At 44.9% G+C, this 7859-nt stretch overlaps 1 non-coding gene across 1 annotated transcript; it reads left to right on the plus strand.

Moving 5' to 3' along the window:
* Nucleotides 1-7438: 7438 nt before the first annotated feature.
* Nucleotides 7439-7541, plus strand: LOC122682283. The gene has a single exon (XR_006337302.1). It is a non-coding gene; the product is annotated as a U6 spliceosomal RNA (small nuclear RNA).
* The last annotated feature ends 318 nt before the right edge of the window (nucleotides 7542-7859 follow it).

Genomic DNA, 7859 nt, shown 5'->3' on the forward strand with positions numbered 1-7859 from the left:
GACAGTGACCCAGAGGCAGCCTACGAGTAAAAGGGACTTTGTGATCTGCCCATTGAGCCTTTGACACACTTTTCACTCCCTCCCTGCTTCTTTTCACAGCACTGATGTCCAGCTAGAAGGACACAAATGTGGGAGCTCCACAGACCTAGGTTCAAAGCCAGTTCTGCCAGTTATTGGGTTGGCAAAAAAAAAATTCGTTCAGGTTTTCTATAAGATATTATGGGAAAACTCGAAGAAATTTTTGGCCAAACCAATATTTTCCTGTGTGATCTTGGCTAAGTCATAGCACTTCCAAGCCCTAGTTTCCTCATCTATAAAATGGGTATGATAATAATCATGCCTACTTCTTCTTAGGCTTTCTGTGAGGATTAACACCAGGCCTGGTAGAGAATAAACACTCAGAAATGGGTGACTGATTATTTGACAATTAAGAAAATAAAGTAGTGATGCGTCTACAACATGGGTGAACTTCCAAACCATCATGCTCAGGGAAAGAAGTCAATCACAGATGTCTACATAGAGTATGATTTCATTTATATGAGATGTACAGGACAGACAAGTCCATAGAAAGGGAAAGTGGGAGAGTAGTTGTCAGGGACTAAAGGGAGGAGTGGGGAATGGAGAGTGTATAATAATGGGTATGGGGTTTCTTGTGGGGGGGGTGAAGGATATGTTCTAGAATTAGATTGTGGTGATGGTTGCACAAATATGTGATTATACTAAAAACCGTTGAATTGAACATTATAAGTGGATGAATTTTCTGGGGAGTAAATTATGTCTCAACAACATGGTTTTTTTAATACGGCAGTAGACAGACTTCCCTGGTGGTCTAGTGGCTAAGGCTCCACCTTCCCAATGCAGGGGGCCCAGGGTTTGATCCCTGGTTGGGGAACTAGATCTCACATGCTGCAATTATGATCCAGTGCAGCCAAATAAATAAAATGGCAGTGGATTAAAAAAAAAAAAACATAAAGTAAGAATAAAACTCTGGAAGCCTTTGCAAATATTGCCCCATTTTCAAATTAAACCTAACAGAAGTACTTGCACTTGTGCCCAAAGGGCCTGTACAGGGAGGGTCTTTATAGCATTATTTGTTATGGTGAAAACTGGCCACAACCTAAGTGCCCAGCAAAAGGGGATGGATAAATAAGCCATGCTTAGGAATATTATACAACAATTAAAAACCGGAAGAGGCAGTCCTCTATGTATGGACATGAAAACAATTCCAAGTCACAACGTTGAGCAAAGAAAGCAAATTGCAGGACATTACCTAGGATGTGATTCCACAAGACTATTCATTTCCTATGAAAATAATAAGTAAATATATGTAAAATACGTAAACAGAAGTACACAGAAGAAGGTTTGGAAAATTTCTCTCCAAATTGCTGACGATGATGGGAGGAGTATTAGGACCATAATTAGGGGGCGGTAGTGGTGATTACAGGCTTCCCAGGTGGCTCAGTGGCAAAGAATCTGCCTGCAGTGCAGGAGATGACAGTTTGATCCCTGGGTCAGGAAGATCCCCTGGATAAGGAAATGGCAACCCACTCTAGTATTCTTGCCTGGAAAATCCCATGGGCAGAAGGGCCTGGTGGGCTACAGTCTAATTGATTCGCAAAAGAATCAAATACGACTTAGTGACTAAACAACAAGAAGTGGTGATTAAAGGTGATTTCAGTATTCCCTGGAAGGTGATAACATTTTTAAGTGGAAAACTATTTTTACGTATCACTTTGGTAATTAAAGATTAACTTTTCAAGAGGAAAAGAATAACCTGTTTACATTTAGAATTGAGTTTTTATAAAGATGGAAATACTCCAAAAGAAATTATAGTAGGTAGAAAAAAATACCGACTGAGGAAAAAAAAAAGAAATTTGCCAAAAAAAAAAAAAATCCACAATCAGCCCATTGGGAAAAAAAAAAAACAACTTTTGCCAATACTGGCACAATCTTACAAAACCAAACCCACAAGCATAGCACATGAGTAAAGAAGAAATACACAAACGTTCCCACATCTGAAATTCGGAATTTTGAAAAGGGTACACTGAGTTTCTGTTTACTTCCCAATCCTATTTATGCCTTGAAATGCTTCTGGAGCACTTAATCCCAGTGAAATCTAAGAAAGTGCTTGAAAAATCCTTTCCTGTGTTAAAAGGAGGGTCAGAGAGGTGAAGTGACTTGCCCAAGGTCACCCAGCTCAGAAGGGGCAGAGCCAGTGCTCCAAAGTTCATATTTGGAATCCATATGGCTGGAACTTCATGCCAGAGGAGTTCAGCCTTGGTGCGGCAGCCTGGCTAAGCCACCATGCCCATTTGGGGCTGCAGAGGTCTGGGAGATGAACCACTGGATTCTGTAGCATTACCCTGCTTCTCCCCCACTTAGACTGAGTCATTGGTTGTGTCTGCCTGACACACCCCATTCAGTCAATAAAAGTCAAACACTTTCTTTCATGGAAATAAATGACTCTCTAGGGCCGAGGCTGAGGTTGTCTGGCTAAATTGAACACTTGTGTGGCTTGAACTAACCACTTGTTTCTCCTGCCTGCTTGATGAGCCACTCAAGTGATTGTCTGAACCCAGTGCTTGTAGGTCTGAAGCAGCCCTTAGCTTGACCCAGTCAGTCTGAAACCCAACTTTCATATCTGAGGGCAGTCTGCCAGCACCACGTCCCATCGTCGCAGAAGATGGAAGCTTTGGCCACGTTCCTACAAAGACAGCTCAGTGTCTAGGATAATAAACCCCTAGGCTATAGGCCTCTGCAGCTGGAGCCTTCTCGATAGATACAGCTTGTTTGCTTCTGGGGAAACTCCCCTTTTCTACTGGCTTGATGGGGCTGTCGATCAAATGGCCCTGCCCAACTCTAGTTAAGCGTGGGCCTGGGACTAAAACTCAGCCAATCAGAAACTCTTCTGGGACTTGGCATCTTCCAACTCTGATACAAGTTCTAAATGATGGTTTAAGTTCACTGGTTCATTCCTGAAACTACTTCACGTTTTGTCTTTTCTGAAGCTCGGCTTTTTAGCTTTTGTTTGACTTTTTAAAGTCAGATGTATTGAGTTGCAATTTATACACGCATTCCATTTCACCTTTTTGAGTATACAGTTCAATGAACTGACAAACATGTACTGTCCTGTTACTATATCACAATCGTGATTTAGAACGTCTCCAACAGCCTCCAGATTTCCCTCCTGCCCTTTTCCTGGCAATTCTCTCCCCACTTCTTCTGTGCCTGGCAACCGCTAACTGATTACTGTTCCTATTTTTTGTCTTTTCTGGATGTCATGTAAGTGAAATCAGACAATAGATACCCTTTTGAGTCTGGCTTCTCTCATTTAACACAGTGCATTTGAGATTCATCCAATTGTTGCAAGTGCCGGCCGTTCTTCCCTTTGTGTTGCTGAGTAGTAAGGATTCCATTGAATGAATACATCACCGTTTATTTCTACGTTAACCAGTTGAAGGACATTTGAGTTGCTCTCAGTGATTGTGGATAGATCTGCTGTAAATACAGAGCTACAGTTCTTTGTGTGGACATATATTTTCACTTCTTTTGTGTAAATACCTGTAAGCCATCCCCATGTCCTTCCAATTGATTTTTTTTTTGGGGGGGGGGGCGGGTAAACTGTTAAGCTGCCCTGAATCTGTGTCTGAATATTCATATAACCAAAGACTGTAACGGACATTTCTCTTATTAAATTCTCCAAATGACTCTAAGGGCTTTAGGGATTATTGTCCTCATTTTACTGGGGAAATCGAGGCTCAGAGAGCCTAAATAACCTGTGCTGGACCACAGAGCAAGGATTTGAATCCAATTCAAAGTCCTAAAGGGAGTCACAGCTGCCTTTCTAAATCCCTGGTCACCTTGGTGGGAGAACAGCTTCATAATGAGGGTTCTAACTCATATTGATTGGCTGACAGTTGGTAGAATAAATGCTTCACCCCTTTACTCCGACCTTAGTTTGCCCACTGGAGAAAGGACAAGATTGGACCAACAATGAATTTCTGATGCTCTAGATTCCCTGGTTTCAACACGTTGTGACTATTAATAAGATAGAGCTGTCTGATAAACCATTCCTGGGAAATGGAGCTGGTGGGCGGGGAGCCCAGCACACCCCCTCCACACAGCAGCCCCCACAGATGGCTTCCTGAGCTTGCACCCTGCCTGGCTGACCCCCAGTAGAGCAATTTGCACTCTCTGCTTTCCTGGCCTGAGAAAAAAAAATACCCCTGTCACATTGGATTAACATCACCCCTCTCGCTGAGAATCTTCTCCTGGGTGCAGCCCCCTCTCTTTGTCAATATTTTCAGAATGTTCAGATTTCTAAACAAGACCTGACAGTTTGAGAGTTTTTTTTTTTTTTTAAGAATAAAACAAATCACCTTGAACACGGTCTGGAGGCTCAAATTAGATTAACCCTATCCTTTCCCAAGTGGCAGTTGGGCTTTTGGCCTTGCTGGGGGATGGAGAGCTGAGAAGAGGGAAGAGGGTGATGCCTCGACCCACCTTCTTCCCAGATCCTCATCCTCCCTGGGTGGTACCCAGCCCTCTCCAGAAACCCAGAGGCAGAGTGATGGAGGGCTTCCAGGTGCAACAGCCACATGCTGTTAGCTGGGAGCATGCCTGGTGAGCTCAAGGGGTGGCAGGGAGGCCAGCGTAGTGGGAGCAGAGTGAGCAGGAAGGGAACAGAAGTGGTGGATGGAAACCACAGGTCCACACACAAGTCATGCATGTAACTTCATGTTACATGTAACTTCACCTCAATTTTCTCACCCAAATAATGGGAGAGTGAGAGTTCCAGCTTCCCAGACTTAAGAATAAATGCGCTATTGCATGGGCACAGAGGTAGCCACACAAACTTTGACTGTTTTAATGACTTGTTGTTTTTAAGGGCTTCAAGTGCCATCTATTCCCGCAGGTCAGCTCTGGGGTGTGGGTGAGAGGGGGATACTAGCATCTTGTGCACCCACTGTGTGCCGGCCTTGTAGGGAGAAGCCTTATGCATGTACTTGCTCTTCATTGGTTTGTTGGCCCTACAGAGACCCTAAGTTGTCATTCTCTTCCATAATTCTCTGTCTGCATGATTGAATGGCTCCATCCCCCCAACTGCCAGATGAGAAGGGTGAGGTTCTGAGAGCGCAACAAGGTTCCCTGAGCACCCGCGGTCACTGGGTGGACATTCCGGAGCTGGGACGGACCCTGGGCCTGTTGGGTGGCTTCACACTTGGTCTGCCCCCTCCCTGTGGATCTCAGCTCCATCTTCTGATGCATCCCCCCAGCTGAACACAGTGGACCACCTCCACATGGCATCCCTTCTCAGCTGCCATCTAGCAGGCCTACATCTTTCTAGACCAGCAGCTCCAAGACCCACTGGGACTGCATTGCTGGAGCTTGGGCAGAGCATCTATTGCGGTGCTCTGAGGAGGCAGAGGTCAGCAGGACTTTGGCCTTCATCAGCCCTCCCTCCCACATTCACAGGGAGCAGCAAACACCAGCTCAGCCACCTCCAGTGACTTTTATTAAAGCCTTTCAGAGCCACACAGCCCCCCTCCGCCTTTTACAGATGGGGAAACGGATGCATTTGCCCAGGACCAGGTCTGCCCAGCTCTAAAACCCATGCTTTTTGCAAAATACGTTTCCCCTGTCAAAGGGCCAATTGTCATGTGGGGAGCTCAGAGAAGAGGCTGGTGTTAGAGTCCAGGTGGGAGAGGCTGGAAGCCTAGGCTAGGGAGGTGGTAGGACCCTGTTTGCGCCTCCGTGCCTCTGTCTTCTATTCTTTGTGCTTGTCTGTCCTTCCCATCTTATTCCCAGGGCCACATGTCCCGATGATGGTTGCTACTAGTACATCAGCCTATGTGTGGCCATCATTCGCTCAGTGCTCACTGTGTTTGCGAACCTGTGCTTTCCACCCCCCACTCTGTTCCCTTCCTGCTCACTTGGCTGTCACCATGCTGGCCTCCCTGCCACCCCTTGAGCTCCCCAGGCATGCTCCCAGCTAAGAACTTTTGCACTGGCTGTTCCCTCCGCCTGACATGCTCTTCCCTGATGTGGTGACCCGGGCACAGTGTGGGTGCCTGAGAAGGGTGTGCTACATCTGATTGGTGGTCTGTGGTGGACTTGTAGGAAACTCACTGAAGGAAGGGGTAAAGATCTGGCCCCTACACATTGCTGTAAAACTTGCTGTGAAAACTTGGAGATTGCTTAACTCTTCTGTCTCAATTTCCTCCTTAGTTCTTAAGAGACGGACAGCGTCACTGGGGTCTCTGACTCGTCTCAGCTTGTGGAGAGAGGTCGTGTCCTGAGAAACAAACCAGTTCAGCCTTGTCATTATATAATTAGAGATCCTGGGGTCAAGAGAGGGTTCATGTTGTTTTGAGACCCGTAAAGCATTAGAGACAAAGCTGTGGGTTTTTTTTTTTTTAAGAGATTACCTATTGGATAATTTATTTATTGAACATTTATTGAGTACCTACTATGGGGTAAATCATGAATAAAACACAGTTCCTGCCATCAGGGAATTCTCAGGTGAGTGGGAGAAATAGGCTACAAGACACTCACTATGTAAACATTACTTCCCATATACTGTGTTCAGGATTGTGGTGGAGGAAAGCTTGGGACCTGAGGGAACCCAGATGGGAGAGAGACTCTCTCCGTGTGGTAGATCAGGGCAGGCTTCATGGAAGAGGTAACACAATCTGGGTTTTTCAGTGTGAGTAGGAGGTTGTCAGGCAGATAACATGAAAAGGAGCATTTGGTGCAAGGGGACCTATCTGTGCATATAGGGACAAAGTCATAGGGGTGAGAAAGAGTGTGGAGAATTCATGGGAATGGAATGTCAAATAGTGTGGCTGGAGTTTAGGCATGCTTGGAGGGAATGTTAAGGCTGGAAAGCATGGTGGGCCCCAGACCACAGCCAGCCTTCAATTCCAGGCTCAGCTTACCCCATAGGGAGTCATGGGAAAGCTTTTAAATAGCGGAGTGGTGTGGTAGGGCCGAGTTTGGGGAAGATAATGATGTATCATTAACCATGGAATTTTAGAGGTTAAAATGAGTGATTGTCATGATCTCTGGACCTTATTTTAAAGATGAACAAATTGAGGTCAAAATATGTTGCCCATAGCTGGCCAGAGGGAGAAGCATTTTCTCCCACCCAGTCTCTGTAGTTGAGCTGATCCTGAGACTGGGACATTGGGATGTGTTTGCATGTCCTGTGAGGTAAGCTGTTCTCAGATAGGATGAGGTCCCATCCTTCTGTGACATCTGTGTCTCCATTTCTCTTCTTTGGTCCTGTCCTTGAGAGTCTCCGAAGACAATGGTGCATATGGGAGCCCCCTTCTTACAAGTTCCTTCTCTGCTTGTGTGACCCTAACCATGTCCCTTCCCCTTGGCAGCTTCAATTTTTCCATCTGGTTAATGGGTGTGATAAACGAAGAGATGGTTCTTGCTTTGGCAGCACATATATTAAAATTAAAATGATATAGAGAAGGTTATCATAGCTCCTGCGCAAGGATGAAGCACAAATTTGTGAAGCATTCCATAGTTTTAGATGTAGAAAACAAATTTACAGTTATTGGTGGGGAATGGTGGTGGTGGGGATAAACTAGGAGATTGGGATTGGTGTAGATTCACGATTATATATAAAATAGAGAACTAATAGGAACCTACTGTATGGCACAGGGAATCTACTCAGTACTCTATAATAACCTATATGGGAAAAGAATCTTAAAAAGAGTGCATTTATGTATTTCTGTAACTGATTCATTTTGCTATACAGCAGAAACTAACATAACATTGCAAATCAACTATACTCCAACAAAAATTAATTTAAAAAAACAAATGAAGTGATGGCTGGTGCTATCAAA

Source organism: Cervus elaphus, chromosome 23 (assembly GCF_910594005.1).
Source record: "Cervus elaphus chromosome 23, mCerEla1.1, whole genome shotgun sequence".
NCBI lineage: Eukaryota > Metazoa > Chordata > Mammalia > Artiodactyla > Cervidae > Cervus > Cervus elaphus.